The sequence below is a fragment of the Lissotriton vulgaris genome, chromosome 8 (assembly GCF_964263255.1).
Source record: "Lissotriton vulgaris chromosome 8, aLisVul1.2, whole genome shotgun sequence".
NCBI lineage: Eukaryota > Metazoa > Chordata > Amphibia > Caudata > Salamandridae > Lissotriton > Lissotriton vulgaris.
Window position 1 is genome coordinate 1,003,824,495 of NC_141696.1, and position 17,584 is coordinate 1,003,842,078.

Genomic DNA, 17,584 nt, shown 5'->3' on the forward strand with positions numbered 1-17,584 from the left:
TTTGGCCAGATCTGCTATCTAAAGTTATGAGTACATTAGTCTCCGTAAACCAACATGGTTTTATACCATCGCGAGGAACTGTGACTCATGTAAATAAAGTGGTGACACTCTTTGACATTGCAGGCACTGAAAAGCAGGATTTGGGATTGATTTTATTGGACGCGGAGAAAGCGTTTGATCAGGTGGAATGGGATTATTTATGGCAATTGATGTATCAAATTGGTTTTGGCAGTGGATTTATGACTGCAAAACAGATATTATATGAAGCACCAACTGCTAACATTTCGGCTATGGGCTAATAATCTGAATTTGTCTGTATTACTTGTGGTACCAGGCAAGGTTGCCCCTGTTCCCTCCTTTTGTTTGCTTTATATATTAATCCTTTTGTTGAGCAATTAGCTAATAATCCCAGTATCAAGCCTTTTGCTGTTCATAATTATTTATTTTCCGTTTTTACATATGCGGACGATATTGCCGTAACTACGGTGGACCCTTCTCTGGCACTCTCATAGATTGAGCGGTTATCGATAGTGTTCGGCCAGACATCTGGTTATAAACTTAATGTTGCCAAAACACAAGTTCTGTGCTCAGAAAGTATGAACTGTCTAGATGTCAGAGTAGTAAAATAGGTGATCTACCTGGGTATTAAAATAAAGGCATCTATGTCTGAGGTGGTTGATTCTATTTGGAATACGTTGTTTCAAAGTGTGAGGGGATCACTAGATTAATGGGGGCGTCTACATTTTACGTTAATTGGATGGAGCAACATTATAAAAACTGAATATCCTTCCCAAAGTTTTATATTTATTTTGGTCAGTTCCATTGGAAGTGCCCGTCCACCAGTTACAATATCTTCAATCAATCTGTGCGAAGTTTTTTTGGGCCCATGGTAAATCCAGACGTGCAATGAGACTCATGACTCTGCCGGTTGAGAGAGGGGGTCTAGCTATACCTGACTTTACCTTGTATTTTTATACATGCTTTTTGTTAAAAATGCAGGTTTTATTAACTGGGGAGGGAACTAAGAGCATTGACGAGGCTCTGACGATTTTTGAAATATTATTGGGCCCAGTCGCTAGACAATGTTTGTTTAGAGAAGCTGATGGGAGTTACTTCAAGCGTACACGGTTCAAAGTTTTGGATAGTGCCTTTAAAGTATGGAAGAGAATAAGAAAATTAGACTCCCTGGAGAAAATATCGTATTATACCCCCTTAAACTCCTCCAAGATTCTTCCTGCTATTTTTGGAGACAATATAGTGCATGGTTGGAGAAACAAAGGCATTAATAAACGAGGGGACTTTTTTCTGTTTGGGGAGTGCTTATGTTTTTTGAAGAAGTAGCTAAACAATATGATCTGTCTAAATGTAATTTTTTTTAATATCTCCAGATTCAGGATTTTTTAACACGGAAAAAAGCTAATTTTGCATCCAACCCACTTATAGAGATAGTTGGACGACAGGAGAAAATTGGAGTCTTATATCAGTCGCTATTGTCGTGTAGATCGGATGATCTTGATAAACATAATGCTAAATGGTCTGTAATCCTGAGCGAGCAGAATATATCTATTGAGAAGGTTATAGTCAGATCATCGGATATACTATTGTTGGCCAACTTGAAAGTGCAAATTTTTAAAACAATATTTGACTTGTATTATACCCCCGCTCGAATGTCTAACTGGGGGGCTGGGTTTGATGGAAAATGCTTTCGTTGTGGGGGAGATAATGCTGACAGCTTTTATGTTTTTTTCAGCTGCAGTAAATTATCCAGATTCATATCAGAGATCGAGAATTTTTTGTCTATAATTGTTAAAAGCCTGTTGAATATTACTCCTGTGATGATGCTGTTAGGGATGGGGCCTGATAGTAGCCAACTGAATGTATTTCATAAACATCGATACTTGATTTTTATAGCGATGACTGTTGCTCGTCTCTGTATAGCTTCAGAATGGCTGCAAAGAGAACCCCCAGCTTTTGATGTATGGAGGGCCAAAATGTTTAGTTTATATAAATCAGAATGGAGTTTATTTGTGGTTAAGGGGGTTAAAAACTGTCAGATTGGTTTAAGTATTTGGGGTGCTTTTTGTGATTACTTTGAATCCTAAAATGTTATGTCCAGTATTTGTATGGTTTTTGTATGTATAACTTTGCTGCTGTGGGGCTATAAAATAAAAAAGCAATTAAAAAAATTCTGCCCACCCCTAGTTGAGAGAGAAATCCACTGAGTGGCATAAGCAAGTTGATCGATTCTTTAAGATCTCGAAAGTGCTATGGATTCATTTAAATACCTTGTTTGAAATTTTGGTTCCTAGTGATCAATTGTCTTCTTGTAAGATAGATGTGTGTTGAGTGGCCTAGTTTATGTTTGTGAGTTTTATAGAGCTCATACCTCCTTGCGGGCATCCTAGCACTGTGGAGCAGGAGCGAAGATGAACCGGGGCTCAACCTGGGAAAAGCTAGGTCTTCAGTTTCTTTCTGAAGGCCAACTTGTTCATGATAAGTCTTAAGGCATAGAGTTCCAAAGTTTCAGAACTATATGCAAAAATGATCTTCCTCCTCATCTGGCTTTCCTAACCCTGGTGGTTTTGGACAGGTGCTCTGCGGAAGACTCTTTCTGGTGTATAGGGTGTGATCAGGGTTCTAAGTAGGGTTGATCCTTTTCCCTTTAAGGCCCAATGAGCTATGCACTACAAAAGGGGGTGGTGATGGATGGAGCATCTGAACCAATCAGGCACTCACACCCAGTCAACAGATCTGGGTTTAATCCATCACCGTTCTTTAGCCCACTCTGCGACCCCAGTTCAGATCCCACCACCCCCTTTTGTACCGCTTTGTTCGCCATAAGTTGGCAGGGTATGCTCAGACGTGAGTCCCTTGCTCATTTTGCCACTGGATTCAAGCAAGTGTGTCTGAAGACGGCTGTAATGCCAGAAACCGGTCCTAGGAAGCTTGTTTCCGGTCCAGGGAAGGCATGGCTTGGTAGTTCGGGCTGGACTGTTCCCATGAGGCCCAGGGTCACACTGATTTGCATATGGCCATGTCTGAACTCGGGTGGCAGAGTGGGCTACAGAACGGTGATGGATTAAACCCAGATCTGTTGACTGGGTGTGAGTGTTTGATTGGTTCAGATGCACTGTTCATCACCACCCCCTTTTTTACCGCTTTGTTCGCCATAAGTTGGCGGGGTATGCTCAGACGTGAGTCCCTTGCTCACTTTGCCAAGCAAGCCTGGCTGAAGATGGCTGTAATGCCAGAAACTGGTCCTAGGAAGCTTTTTTCCGGTCCAGGGAAGGCATGGCTTGGTAGTTCGGGCTGGACTGTTCCCATGAAGCACAGGGTCAGACTGATTTGCATATGTCCATGTCTGAACTGGGGTGGCAGAGTGGGCTAAAGAACTGTGATGAATTAAACCCAGATCTGTTGACTGGAGGTGAGTGTTTGATTGGTTCAGATGCTCCGTCCATCACCACCCCCTTTTGTTACCACCCCCTTTTGTACCAATGAGCTGTGCACAGCATCTTAAACTTCATCCTGGCCGGAACTGGCAGCCAGGGAAGCGACTTCAGCACTGTTCAGGCTGATTCATGTCTAGCTGTTTTCCTAAGTAGTCTGGCTGCCGCATTCTGCACCAACTGTATTCTATTCAACACATATTTCGATGAACCTAGGCAGACAGAATTTCTGTGATCGAGACGCGGGACCACCAGCGCCTTTACCACAGTCCATGGGTCTCCTCTGGAAAGAGGCCCTTGATTTTTCGGAGCATCCTGAGGATTACAAAACAGGTGGCTGCTAGTTTCCTGGCTTGGGACTCCATTGTGAGGTTGCAGTCTAACCACACTCCTAAGTTTTTTTATGTGGTTCTTATACTCAGAAGTCCTAGTTCTTTTGGCCAGTTCATCATGTTTGTGTGTTAACTTGTTGCCTGGAAGCATTAGTTCTATTTTGTTCCCGTTAAGTTTTAGCCTATAGCGTGTCAGCCATCTGGCTATTTTTTCCATGCAGGAAGGCACTAAGTTGTTTTTAGCGTCTGAGGCCTCTGTCACTGAGACAACCAGTTGGGTGTCATCTGCATTTGTTATAATTGACAACCTGAGTTCCTGAACAATATTGGCCAGAGGTTGCATGTACAGGTTGAACAATGTGGGGCTAAGGGAGGAGCCCTGTGGCACCCCACATGAGACCTTGAAGTTGTTCGAGAAGTGTCCTCCTTTTGTAATGTGGAAGGATCTATCCTTCAAGAATGACACTATCCACCTTAGTGCTTGACCTTGAATCCCTGCTCCCTCTAACCTGAGGGAGAGAGACTCGTGAACTACTGTGTCGAACGCTGCTCTCAGGTCGAGCAGCAGGATGGCGGCCTCCTTGGTCAACCATGCTCTTCAATTTTTCTGTGACAAGCAGCAAGGCAGTTTCGGTGCTGTTTGCTGGTCTGAAGCCCATTTGGGTCTGATGGAGAATCTCATTCTTCTCTAAGAACTGGGACAGCGTGCGATGAATATGTTTTTCAGCCATCTTTCCCAAAATGGGGAGAAGTGATATGGGGTGGAAATTCCCTAGGTCTTTTGGGTGTAAGTGAGGCTATTTGATCAGAGGGAAACTATGGCGCGTTGCCAAGATTTTGGCACTATCCCCTATCTGAGAGATTAAGTAACTCTGTGGCTATTATTGAGATAGTATCTCCTCCCTGTGATAAGATGTGGGGAAATGGGTTCCAACGGCAACCCAAATTCCATAGTTTGTAGTATCTTCGTTGTAGTATCCATACTCATTTTTGGAAATGCCCTTAATGGTAGTCTCACTGGGGGCTCGTGGCTGGCTTATTAGTGTCTGAAGTTCTGAGCCAGAGAGGGATTTAATGTTATGTTATGTTATCATAAGCTTATAAAGCGCCTTATCACCCAGGGGTATCTAAGCGCTATCAGCGGACACACAACACCAGTGAAGCACACAGCTACCCGATCAGAGAGGCCCCCAAGCCTCCAGGAAAAGCACAGTTTTCAGATTCTTCCTGAAAGGGAGAAGATGTGTTTCTTTCCTGAGGCTAGCTGGAAGGTGATTCCATGCCTGAGGAACAGTATTAGAGAAGGCTCTACCACCCTTGGACGCGAGGTTAAACTGGGGGCAAACCAGATTACATGCCTCAGCGGATCGCAAGGTCCTACTTGGCACGTAGGTAGTATGTCATTCCTTGATATAGCTTTAAGCCGAGCCATACATGGCCTTATGTACAATACAGAGGCTCTTAAATTTCGCTCTTTGGGTAATTGGCAACCAATGAAGCTCCTGTAGTAGGAGCGTGGCCCGAGTTCGCCTGGGTTTGTTGAAAATAAGTCTGGCGGCATCGTTCATTACAACTTGTAGTCTATCTAAGAAATGTTTTGGTAGGCCATAGTATGAAGAGTTCCCGTAGTCCAGGCGTGCCAGTATCAGGGCAGAGACCGCCAGGCTAAGGGTAGAGAATGATAACAGAAAGGATAGTTTCCGAAGCTGGCGCAATAGGCTGACGCATGTGCCCACCACCTCCGACACCTGCTGAGTCATGGACAGTAGGGCATCAAATCTGATGTCCAAACTTTTACTGCCACTGCTGGTTCTGGGAAAGGTCTCAGTTCCGCCGGCCAGAACATATCACTCCATGGGTTTGCAGCTGTCGTGACTGCCAGGGCTTTGGTTTTCTCCGGATTGATTTTCAAAAAATTATCCGACATCCAGTTGATGGTAAACTTGGGAATGTCTTGCATCGTCAAGTGAGCTGTAGATGAGTGCTCAATCTGGATCAAGATTTGAGTATCTTCAGCATAATTGTAAACCCTGCAGTCCAGCCTTTTCAGTGCGGCTATCAGCAGCTGTAGATAGATATTAAAGAGCAGGGGTGAGAGGGCTGACCCCTGGGGCACCCCAAAGGTCAGCTTGGCTGGTTCGGATACTAGATCCGCTAGTTGGACTCGCTGTGATCGATCTCCAAGAAAGGAAGTCAGCCAGGCCAAGACCATGCCCTGTATCCCTAGGTCCTTAATCTGCGATAATAGTTGGCTATGATTAACGGTATCAAACGCCGCGGATAAGTCCAAGAGGACCAGGGCACACGGAAAGCATGACTAATTCCGTGCTGTGATGAGCTCTAAAGCCGGCCTGATTGGGCTCAAGCAGGTGATTGCTTTCAAGGAAGTGGGTAAGAAAATGTAGAACATGTTGCTCCAGAATTTTGGCCAGAAAAGGCAGTTGGGAAATTGGCCTAAAATTCTTTAGAACTTTTGGGTCAGCGCCTGGTTTCTTTAGGAGCGGGACCACCCGTGCTTCCTTAAAATTAGAAGGAACAAATCCTGACTTCAAGGAGCGGTTTAGAAGGGTGAGGACTTTATCCTCCATTCCAGACCATCCCAGCTTAAAAATTTTTGGGGGCAGGGATCCGCTGGAGAGCCCGATTTCACCCGACCCATTATATTGACCAAGGATTCCTTGGTGAGAGCAGGCAGTTGAGTCAAGAGGTCCATTATCGACCTGGGAGGTGTAAGGGGAGGCTCAATGGAATATGGAAGATTTGGGGTGTGAGTAATTTCGGTAATTATGTCCTTAATCTTATCCATGAAAAAGGTTTGAAAATCTTGACAGTCCTTCTGATTAAAAGTCGGACTTGGCCCCTTAACCGTCCGCAGATCGTTTAAAACTTTAAACACTTCTTTCTGTGGATTAACTGCCTCCGAAATTGTTGCCTCATAAAATTCGGCCTTTCTCTGGCGGATGGCTTTTTTATATATTGCGAACTGCAGTATGTAGGCAGCACTTGCACAGGGCATAAGGGACTTACGCCAAGCTCTTTCGCGTTGGCGAAGAACTTGTTTTTGTTCCCTAAGGGTATTATTAAACCATTTTGCTCCCTTGCCCTTATCTATCAATCTGATTTTATGGGCTGGAGCTACTACCTCAATGGCATCCTTGAGTATGGATAGCAGGGAGTCACTTTCAGCTTCCAAGTCATCCATCTTAGCAGAGGGGTAATCAGACTGTAATAGAATAGTTGTCAGGTCTGAAGCCTTGACCTTATTCCAACTATGAAACATTTTCCAGTCTGGTTTAACTTTCGGTTGTCGTGTGAGGAGAAGGTAATGGCCTTCAATTAAATAGTGGTCCGACCAGGAACATGGGGAGACCGCTAACGGGGCTGTGAGTGGAAGAGACGACCAAACCAGGTCCAGAGTATGGCCTTTCTCGTGCGTAGGCTCCCTCACCCACTGAGTAAGTCCCAGAGATACCATAGCCTCTTCAAAATGTTGATTCTGGCCATCCTTTGGGATAATATCCCAATGAAAGTTAAAATCCCCGAGCACAACCAAACCTTTGTAGCGGGTGCGGAGGTCATGAACCAGTTTCAGAAAGGGTCCCAAGAACCTACTGGTTGTACTAGGTGGACGGTATACTAAAAGGAAAACCACTCAGTCTGTGGGAGAGCAAAATTTCACCCCAAGTACATCCGCACCTTCAATGCATTCTGAGCAAAGTGTTTCAGTTTTTAGGGTGTCTCTAAACAGAAAGGCGACGCCTTCCCCCCTGTTGTTATCCAATCGATTGGCATAAATAGTGGGCCTTCGCTGACAGTTATGAAAAAGTATGATCAGGTGATCAAGCTGTTACAGTCCAAAATAGTCCCACAAGCCATCAATGGGGTTAAGCTAGATCGAACAACCTAGGAGCCCAAGGAGTTGGTACATACTTATTATGAATGGCTGTTACAAGCCTTCAAGCCGTACTGTGGTTTGGATACGTTGGACCCCAAGGACATGGGACAGTTTGTGTCCAAATTTGTGACTGGATTAGGGCCAGAGATCAGTCTCATGATTCAACAGCATCTGATTCACTGGCAAAAAAATCTGTGTGCCAGGTACTGCAGTGATGAGGTGGAGTCTAAACATAGGAGGATAAAGGAGAAATTGATGGTGGTCCAAATATGTAATGCCCAGAAAGGAGTGCATGTACAAGGGGTGATGATAGCTGTGACTACTAGTTAGAGAAATGCCCCTGGAGGTGTACAAGTACAGTCAGTAACAGGGACAATGGGCCAGGGAAGAGGAAGAGGTATTCCCAGTGGTCCAAATACAAGGACAGACATTGTCACACTCAAAAGTCCACTACATGTCATTTTTGCCACAAGATCTGGCATTGGAAGCACAAGTGTCACCTAAATCCTGTGAACTATAAGCAGGGAGGAGAACTCATACAGATAGCAGATAGGGTGGACCAGTGACAGACAGTGACCAGGCCAAGATCACTTTATGTGAGAGGGAATCATAATCAATTGTTGCAAGTCCCTCAGGCTCAGAGAATCCCGCAGGTCCATCAGACATAGCTCCAGACGCCTATCATGAAATCTCTGGATGAATTTGATCCAAAGCCATCCCTATGATGGAGCCTGAGGGGGGAGGAAGACTATACACTTGGCGCAGTCTTAAAGGTAGACCAGGAGAGGAGATCGGACCGATTTGAGGAGTCAAGGCAGTTCGTATACAGGTCAAGCCAAATGTAGAATTTGCTAGAATGCCTCAGTACAATTTGACCCCAGTAACAGTGGCAGGAATTACACTCATAATTGTGTCTATGATCTCATAGGGCATTGCAAAGGAAATTATGGGAAGCCTGTGCAACTCTCCTATCATGGGGTTTCAGAAACCTAGCATGAAATATTGCATTATTCAAGACCTTAGGAAGATTAATCACATAGTGATTCCATGTTGTCCTGTGGTACCAAATCTGTCTGTGATCTTATTCCGTATTCCTTGTGAAGCTGGGTGGTTCATGGTAATTGACCTCTGCCAAGCATTTTTTCTAGTCCATTGCATGAGGAAAGCCAATGTTTGTTTGCTTTCTGTCTTGAAATTTATGTCTGAACATGGTGTCGTATCCCTCGAAGGTATACTGAACATCCACATTTTCAACTAGATCTTGAAAAAGAACCTTGAAGGTCTGATGCCTCAAAAATCAGTACTGGACCAATGCATCGATGACCTCATTGCATCTGAGACGCGTGATGCTTGCAGGGACGATACCATTGCCTTACTGAATCACTTGGCTGACAATGGGTATAATGTGTCTCAAAGAAAACTTCAGTACTGTTTGCATGAGGTACAGTACTTGCACCATCAGACTGAAAAGGGCAAAAGGAAAGTGTCACCAGAAAGAGTGGAGGTGATTCTGAAAATGAATCCGCCTAGTACCCAAAAAGAGGTCAGAATGTTTTTGGGAATGGTCGGATATTGTCAACAATGGATTCCCAAATTTTCCCTGATGGTAAAACCTTTGCAGATGCTGACTCACAAGAATGTGTGTGATCTGGTCCTTTGGGATAACGACTGCTTACTTGCCTTCCTGGACCTGAGAGAATGCCTATGTTGTCCTCTAGTTTTAGGAATGCCTCATTACAACAAAGCATTTTCACTGTTCTTCAATGAAAGGGAAGGTTGTGCTCTATCTGTAGTCACACTGACACATGGAGGTGCCCGTAGACTAGTGGCCTATTTTTCAGCTACTCTAGATCCTGTAGCTTCAACGTTGCCCGGATGTCTCAAATTCATTGCTGCAACAGGCGTCAGTATTGAACAATGTGAGAGCATTGTGATGGATCACCCTCTTACGGTGTACGTACCACTCTCAGTAGAGCTTTTGAAGATGAGAACCAAGACATAGCATTTGACTAATAACAGGTTGACAAGGTATGAGTGCTGAGGGGGAAGAATGTGAAGACCATGACTGTCTGGATGTTACTGAACTGGGTACGAAACCAAGACCTGCCTTAGTCAATGAGACATTGTCTGAATCTGATCAGGTCCTTTTCATCGACGGTTCATGCCTAAGAGACAACGGGCCCGATTCATAGAATGAACTTACTACTTTTGGCATTCACAGAATGCACTTACTACTTTTGGTATTCACAGAATGAACTTACTCATTTCGGTATTCACAGAAGTTAGGACTACTAACTTTAGGACTCCTAAATGCCTTCTGTGAATACCGAAAGTCTTAAAATTAGGATTTTTCTCAATTTTGTAGTAGTAAAGTTAGGACTCCTAACTTTAGGATGCCTAAATGCCTTCTGTGAATACCGAAAGTCTTAAAATTACGATTTTTCTCAATTTAGTAGTAGTAAAGTTAGGAGTCCTAACTTTACTACTACTAAATTGAGAAAAAAACCTAATTTTAAGACTTTCGGTATTCACAGAAGGCATTTAGGAGTCCTAAAGTTAGGAGTCCTAACTTTACTACTACTAAATTGAGAAAAATCCTAATTTTAGGACTTTCGGTATTCACAGAAGGCATTTAGGAGTCCTAAAGTTAGTAGTCCTAACTTTACTACTACTAAATTGAGAAAAATCGTAATTTTAGGACTTTCGGTATTCACAGAAGGCATTTAGGAGTCCTAAAGTTAGGAGTCCTAACTTTACTACTACTAAATTGAGAAAAATCCTAATTTTAAGACTTTCGGTATTCACAGAAGGCATTTAGGAGTCCTAAAGTTAGTAGTCCTAACTTCTGTGAATACCGAAATTAGTAAGTTCATTCTGTGAATACCAAAAGTAGTAGGTGCATTCTGTGAATGCCAAAAGTAGTAAGTTCATTCTGTGAATCGGGCCCAACGAAGGGAATCTGAGAGCAGCGTTTGCTGTCTGTACCATTTCCGGAGTAGTGGAAATTGTTTGGTAGCTGAAATCATCGCCTTGACACATGCATGTCGAGTTTCTGAACTAATCCGAGTCATGAACTGTACCAGTAGCCAATTAGCCAATACGGATTTAGCATGGTTCATGAATTTTGACAGTTGTGGTTGCAGAGAGGGTTTTTTAATGTCATCTGGTTCTCCTATAAGAAATGAGGAGTGTGTGAGACAGCTGCTGGAAGCATTACAATTGCCAAGAGAAGCAGCTGTTGTCAAGTGCCCAGCCCATGGGAAGGGGAATTATTTGTAACTATTGGTAATCAGTATGCAGATGAAGTTGCATGCGGCTGAGCCTTTAATGAATGTGTCTTTAATGAGGAGTATACGGCAAGAGTACAAAGAAAACTGAACTGAACCTGATGCTAGCAGCTGCTAACACATGGGATGAAATGAGGGGTTTGTAAATGTAAGTTACAGAGGAGGAACAAGTGGATTGGATCAGAAAAGGGTGTGAGAAGGAGAATGATGACATTTGGGTATCAGCAGATGGCAGGGCAGTACTACTGGATTGTTTGTTGCACCCTATGGCAAGGCTCATTCATGGATTAGCTCACATAGGAAAGGATGCGATGGTGAGTTTGTTTGGGCAAACTTGGCTCAATTCGAGGTTTCGAGTGGTTGCGGAAGCTGTGTGTCATCGGGGCATCACTTGCTAACAAATGAATAATGGGAAGTAGACTGGTATTGCCTTGAGCCACATTGGCAGATCAGGGGATCCTTTTAACCTGATCCAAATGGATTTTGTTGAGATGCCTGTGTGTAATAGTTTGAGATACATTCTGGTTGTCGTGTGCATCTTTTCCTGATGGGTTGAGGCATATCCGAATAGAAGATGTGATAGCCGCACAGTAGCCAAGTTATTGCTAAGGGAATTACATTGGACTCGGATTGAGGTACCCATTTCCATAATGAAGTCAGGAAGTTGCTATGCAATTGCTTTAAATGTGGATCAAATATTACATTCTAGCTACAGACCAGAGGCATCTGGTATGGTGGAGAAGATCAATGGTACCCTGAAGTCGAGGTTGGCTAAAGCATGAGTTTCGACATCTTTGAAGTGACCTGATGCCTTACCACTAGTACTAATGAGTCCGGGCAGCATCCTTGACAGGAGAACTGGGTTGTTGCCTGGCGTGCCCCTAAACGCGCTTGTGAACATTTCAGATGATTTGGTCCTTGACTACTGTAAGGAATCGGCTGACTTGGTGTGTTCTTTGTCTCATCAGGTTGAAGCAGTTACTACACCGACATCAAAGGATCTCTGCCACAAGCTGTACCTTGGAGAGTGGGTTCCCATCAAGAGACATATGAGGAAAATCTGCCTTGATTTCCGTTGGCATGGTCCCTATGAAGTGATACTGGTGATAGCAACTGCTGTGAACTGTGGCTGAGTGCCAAATTGGATCCATGCCTCTCACACCTGTTGAGTTCTAGGTCACTCTGATGAAACAGCCCCTCTCCCAGAAGAATTTCCAGCTGTGACTGAAAGATCATGAGAGGGGACAGGCCAAGCTGTAGAGGTAGCTGAGAAGGCTGGATACACGCCAGGCCAATCTGAGGGGGCCAAGCTACACAAGGCCCTGTCATAGACTCTGAGGGAGACGGAATCATTGAGAGTGGCAGAGTCTGACTCAGTGGAAAGAACCGGTGTGACAAGAAGTCAGGTGCAGTTGAGGAGGACAGATTGTGCAGGTGAGACCTGGCCTGTAAGACAGAGGAGGAAGAACCTGGCACTTGCATCTGAAAGAGAGATTATACCGATAAGTGAGACTTTAGAGTCAGGCCAGAGTTAGACTGAGCAGAACACAGAAAGTGCAAGAAGATCCAGGAGACCTTGAGTGCCTTATCAGAGGTATTCCTCTCCTGAGTGGACTGATCTGGTCGCAAATGATGGAGAGAGCGAGGTCCGAGATCTCTGTGCTGGTTGTAGAGATTTTGCATTGAGTTCCCGGGATTGAAGTAAATGCACTTCTGTCATTGAGTGTTGCTTTCTAACCAAGGCTATGTGATTTGAGGACTTTAACTTTGGAGGACATTGAATTCCCAAGTTTCCGAGCACCACAGTACCTCAAGGTATTGCAGCATTAAAAGCTGAACTATTACAGCAAGTTATGAAGAAGATTGGCTCTGACCTGATAAGGGATGTAAAATGGAAGTGTGAACTGTAAAAACCTTTGTTTGAAGAAGGCCTGAGTAGAAGAAGAATTAAGTTAGGGACACTAGCTAGAAAAGAAGAAAAAGAAAGAGGGCTAGTGAAGTCTTCTGAGCTGTGTGAAAGCTCTACAAAAGGAACTGTTGAAAAAGAACCTTCCATGGCCTCAGACGTTGCTCAAAAACCTAGTCCTGTGTGGAGAGAAATAGAGAAAAGATACTCTTCGTGCTGTTCTACTCCTTGAACAGTGACCTGAGCCACTTTAAAAAGGAGTATGGAAATTCAAATCAGAGCCACAAATTTATTGTAGGTGCACTCATTGTAGGGGTGATTGCAATAATAACTGTGGTCATTATAGAGTCAGTTTTAAGCGCGCACAAAAGTGAGGAGCAGGGGGTGGGAGTACATGGAACATCCACACCTATTACTGCTGTTCCAAAGGAGGGTACATCAGGATGGGAGAAAGGCTTAATAGAGCAGAATAGTCTCACATGCATGTAGACCTGTCCAAGGGAGATTATACCTTAAATGCTTCCGCTAGGTTGTTGCACGAATACATAGACACTATGGAAGTTAGATATTGTTCCTGTGCATGCAACTACCCACATCAGTAGAAGAGGGAATAACCTACCACCACTTACCCTTGACTTATGGCATTAGTTGTAGTTTACTCCATAGTATATTCTATGGGAAAGGGTCATTATGAGTACTGTTTCTCAATTTATGACAAAGTACTTTCTGAAATACTTGCATATAAAATGTTGAACATGAATGATGCCCAAAGGAGAGTAGAGAGAATGGAAAGCTATTTCACACAAATCATGACATTAGACACTGCTTATGTGCATAGACATAATTTAACTTTCCTACTGACAGATATAGAAAATACATGTATAGATCTAGTAGAAGATAGATGTAGGGGATTAGTTAATAATGTTGATAACAAGGATAAGGATTCAGTATGGACCAAGGAGGAGTTAGATAATAGGGCTAAAGGAAGTTCTGATCCGATAGCTTTAGATTGGCAAAAGTGAGGAAAGTTTGGCATACTACAAGCTGGGAGTAGTTCCAACTCACTATTTGTAGGACAAAGTGTGTGTGTGATCATATATTTATATATATTAGACTTCTGCAGTCTAAGAAGGGGTGTTTTGGGAACTTGATTCTCCTCACAAACACTTCCCATCCTTCACTATTTTTAATCCTGACCGTAGAACCTATGAATAAAGGTCTGAAAGGTATCCATGAGCCAGTTTTAAAGCACATTCTATCCGCTGCACTTTCTTCTATCACTATACCCAGTCTTAGGGAAACAGTTACTTGGTTATCACTGTTTTGTCACTTTTGTGTTGTTTCGTGTCTTGTCTCCCCCACCCTATGCTCCGCCCTGAGCGTGGCTACGCCAGGGCTTTTTGTAAGCAGACCTGATGATGAAGCATGTCACAAACATTTGTGTGTGAGTGAGGGCAGTTTTTCAAAACACACGAATTGTGTCACTGAGTGTCTGTTTTTATTTGTGGTGTCCTCTCTACCCCTTTATGTGTTTACATACTATACTAGGGGGTTCGGGGTAGTGGAGATTTCTGTTGACCCTCTCCCCTCTTGTGTGAGTAATGATCATATATTTTCAGCAATGGTCCTTGGAATTTTAATTTGCAGGAGTCAGTTCTCATGGCTCCGGAGCATATTTTGTGTGTGGGAAGAATGCACATGCGCGTTTGCCAAGCAAATGCTATGGTTTGAGTTACTTGGTGGTTGTTTTCCCAAATATATAGCATGTGGATGACTTGGAGAGTCCAGAAGGGATGTCAATGACGAGGAAAAAAGGTGGATTAAGTACTTGAGGGGTTGTGGGAGACATCCTTGGAGCAATAATTCCTAGTATGGGAGTTGTTCTTACTGATATCAAGACTAGAAGACTGTCTACTTTAATGGATAACTTGTATGTTAACACAGCTAAGTCTCTGCTACTCCTTGATGGGGAGATGGTTTTGATAAGAGACATGGTGATGCAGAACAGGCTTGTATTAGATGTTTAACTTGCAGAAGAGGGTGGAGTTTGTCAAATGCTGAAGGCCCAACAGTTTTGTACTTATATCCCTGATACAGGGAAGTTTGGATATTTTATGATGACTCAACGTCATCAGAGAGGGGAACTGATAGAGTGGAGATCTCATATGTGTGCCTTGTGTACATGGAAGTGCTAGAATTGTGAACGGTGTTAACATATCTATGGGACATATTTTAGTTTGTTGACAGGTAATGTGAGAAGTTAACTTAGAAATTAAATGTAACTAGCAGAAAATGCTAACATGAAGAAACTGTGTTGTGAAGTTTGATTTTGCTCATGTGTTATAAATGTTTAACAATAAATATATTTTTCATACTTAGGTAAATGCATTAGTTGAAATGTAAATTTAATGATGCAACTTGTAATATTTAAATGATGCATTCTTATGTTAGCTAAAGACGTAGGCCTAAAATTGAAACCCCTGACAAACTCTTGCTTATAATTAACATTCAAAATTTCATGTGCACAGTGGAAGTTGTTCTTTCTAACGTTTTGTATTGCAGGTGAAGAAGCGTTCTTCCGGGCAGAATAATGCCTTTGTTTAGCAGCTAGGCAAGGAGAGCAGAAGATACAATCATATAACTTGGGCCGATAAAGGAAACACTTTGGGTTCACACAGGAGAAGGCATGGAAGCCAAGGACGAATTGTTGCAAAGGATATACAATGAAAACACTGTTGAAAAGTACACTCATGACTGTATCCAGAGTGGATGGGGTGTGAGACGTTTACTATGGGAATTCCGCCTGTGGATAACTGATTGTTGGAACTAGAGAAAGTGCCCACATCTTTCTTGGCTTTTGGAGAGGGAGCACACCAGAGCAAGCTCTTTTTGGTGATTGTGGCTTTTTGCTACCTGGCCCATCTTGACGGCAGAGAGACTTCCTAGGAAGACTGCATGACTGACACCTTTTTCCTCTTGACTTAAATTGCTTCCCTCTTAAAGTAGGGATATCATCTTAGCGATAGTGTAGGGATAGATTTTATGCTTTCCATTCACCACCCCTCGATGCAGAGAAATTTAGACTCTTGCCTCCAAATCATCTGTATCCTCCTTCTTGAATTAATTATTTCACTCATTTTGCAATGTCTGGATTGGGTGTGTAGATTTGGCTTTATGCTGTTTCCTTTGTATTTCTATACTCTTGTGCTGAGTTGTGTTGATGTTCAATTATTCTTGGCTTTGTAATTAAATTTAACTAACCTTGCTTTAACTGTCTCTTGGTTAAGTATCGGGAAGTGGTGCTCTAAATTGATTCTATTTTCGTGATTTCTCCCCTTCACACTTTCATGCTGCTAAAATATTCCATCATAGAGTGCCTCTAGAAAAGTTCCAGAATGAAGAGAAGCAGCCCTTTCACACTGAAACCGGTCCCAATATGCTAGTTTCCGGTCCAGGGAGTACCTGGCCTGGCAGTTCGGGCTGGACTGTTCCCATGAGGAACAGAGTCAAAACGTATTTGCATATGGCTTGGTCCAAACTGGGGTGGCATAATGAGCAAAAGAACAATCAATTAAATCCAGATCTGTGACTGGGGGTGAGTGGTTAAAAATGTTCTGCACTCCGTCCATCATCTTGTTGTATTTGCTATGTTCTCCCTAAGTGGCTAAGGGCATGCCCAGACGTGGGTCCCTTGCTCACTGCGCCACTGGATTCAAGCTAACCTGGCTGATGAGGGGTAATAGCCCGAAACCGGTATAAGGATGCTTGTTTCCCATCATGAGATGACCTGGCCTGGCAGTTCGGGCTGGACTGTTCCTATGAGGAACAGGGTTAAGACTGATTTGCATATGGATGGAACAAAACTGGGGTGGCATAGTGAGAAAAAGAACAATAGATTAAACCCAGATCTGTGACTCGGTGTGGGTGGTTGAAAGGTTTCAGCACTCAGTCCATCATCTTGTGTTTGTCATTTTACTCATTAGCATCAGAAAGGGCGCCAAATTTCTCTCCGACCAGGGCACTAGCCTAGCAAAGGCCTGCTCTGACCCCAGCCAGTGCTGTTGACCCTCACCTTCTCTTTTTAGGAGTACTGGCCCGCCTCCTACACCTGCATTTGTCAGTGGTCCATTCTCATGGTCCTCTGACCCTCTGGCACATCATATCTTGCAAAAGAAGTGAGAGTGCTTAAGGCCGATGCTTTATTCAATGCTGTCGGATTTCCCAACAATTGATGGCAAAGTCTGATGACAAGTTTTGCATGATCATTTATCCAGACCATTGTCTCGGGGGATCAGTTATTTATCGCAATGTGGCAGTTTTTCCTTCGTATTTTATCACTGACATTCATTCTGAATTTAATGATCCACAGACGGCTTACCTCTCTCTTACTCTAATATCTTGAAACATGAAATTAGTCCATAATTTATGGTCCTTTGGTGCAACTAAGTGAATTGTTAAGTACTAGCATGATTTTTTATGATTTGAATCACACTGGCCGTCATCCCTTTTCAATCACGTTTAATTTCAACCAATTCTTTTGTAAAAAAAAACAATTTGCAAACCAATATCATGAAACTAACACATATGTCCCTTTCATTGCCCACGGCTTCTGTACAGGGCAGTCTTTTCCTTTCTTTGAGTCACTTTTCACATGACAGATGTACGCAGACATTTGAAATATTACATGTTTTTCTGAACTCAAACTCATTATTTTT